The following is a 1,337-nucleotide window of genomic DNA, read 5'->3' as shown; positions in this document are numbered from 1 at the left end:
TTTTTAAGAGAACCTTTTTGGCTGAGTCTAGCTTTGTCAGAAGTTACTAGTTTACTGTAGTTAAGTTAGATAATATTAGCTTAATTTAGATTAATTAGAAAAGTTTAAAATGGACTTCCTTATTAGTGAACCTTTAAGATGGTTTAACCTACTTAGACCGCTAAGAATTCTTCCAACACATCCTTTCTTCTATCTGATATCATGCATTGTACCCATCCGACGAGATCCACACTTAGCTGCCGATAGTTAGACGATGGCCGCATGCATCACTCTCGCTGACATCACCAAACCCTCGTTAGATGGACGAGGAGGACCGATACTCTATCCAGAGGTTAACGGAGCGTTTTTTGTGCTTAAGCATAGCATCATACAACTCATTCAGAATCACTGTCTATTCTATGGCTTACCAATTGACAATCCCAACTCTCACTTAGATAGATTCCTCTCCTTATCCAACTCATATAAGCAAAACGGGGTTGAACAAGATGTAGTTCGTCTGTATCTGTTCCCCTATTCCTTAACTCTTCATGCACAAACCTGGTTCGAGGGGTTAGAACCCAATTCTATCACCTCATGGGAGGAAATGGCAACAACTTTCTTAATCAAGTACTTTCCCCCATCAAAACAAATCAGACTTAGGAATGATATCGTAAACTTTCAACAAGCTTCCGATGAATCACTCTATACTGCATGGGAAAGATTCAAACATTTGCTTCGAAGATGCCCAAATCACTGTCTTGAGAGCTCTGATAAGATTTTGAACTTCTACAAAGGTCTAAATCAGAACAATAAGTCTACTCTTGATGCTGTTTCTCAAGGTAACTTCATGAACTTCACTGCTGATGAGGCCTGGAGATTGATCGAGGAGATGACTATGCACCATCACGATTGGAACACGGAAGAGCACATTGCATCAGCAACATCGCTTTTCGCCTCCGATCCTATCAAAACCATCAAATATATCTCGAAACAAATAGAAAACCTCACCAAAGAAGTTGGAGAGCTAAAGAAACTCTCGCAACATGTGTCTGAAGTGCAATTATGCCAGAATTGTACTGAACTACATTCGACCAAGGTATGCGAGGCTGAATGTGAGGACGCTGTTGTCTACTCTGATAAGATCCAAGCTCATCCACACAACCCACCCACTAAACCTACTACCCCACCAGAGACAGGTCCAGACAATGTCCTACTGCGAATCATCAACATGATCACAGCAAGACAAGACGCAGCTGACTTAGTCATGACTAATCACTTGAGTAGTCTTGAAAATCAAATAAGCCAGCTAAATCAACGTCTCGATTCTCTAGGTTATCCTAAAAATGACTCAAAGGTGG

The 1,337-nt window shown here is 40.8% G+C and overlaps 1 non-coding gene across 1 annotated transcript; it reads right to left on the bottom strand.

The window, feature by feature from the left end:
• Positions 1-631: 631 nt before the first annotated feature.
• On the bottom strand, positions 632-738 carry LOC139856552 (small nucleolar RNA R71). The gene has a single exon (XR_011762026.1). It is a non-coding gene; the product is annotated as a small nucleolar RNA R71 (small nucleolar RNA).
• Between the last annotated feature and the right edge of the window lie 599 nt (positions 739-1,337).

Source organism: Rutidosis leptorrhynchoides, chromosome 6 (genome assembly GCF_046630445.1).
Source record: "Rutidosis leptorrhynchoides isolate AG116_Rl617_1_P2 chromosome 6, CSIRO_AGI_Rlap_v1, whole genome shotgun sequence".
In the NCBI taxonomy this organism is placed as follows: domain Eukaryota; kingdom Viridiplantae; phylum Streptophyta; class Magnoliopsida; order Asterales; family Asteraceae; genus Rutidosis; species Rutidosis leptorrhynchoides.
This window is presented reverse-complemented; position numbering and strand designations above follow the sequence as displayed.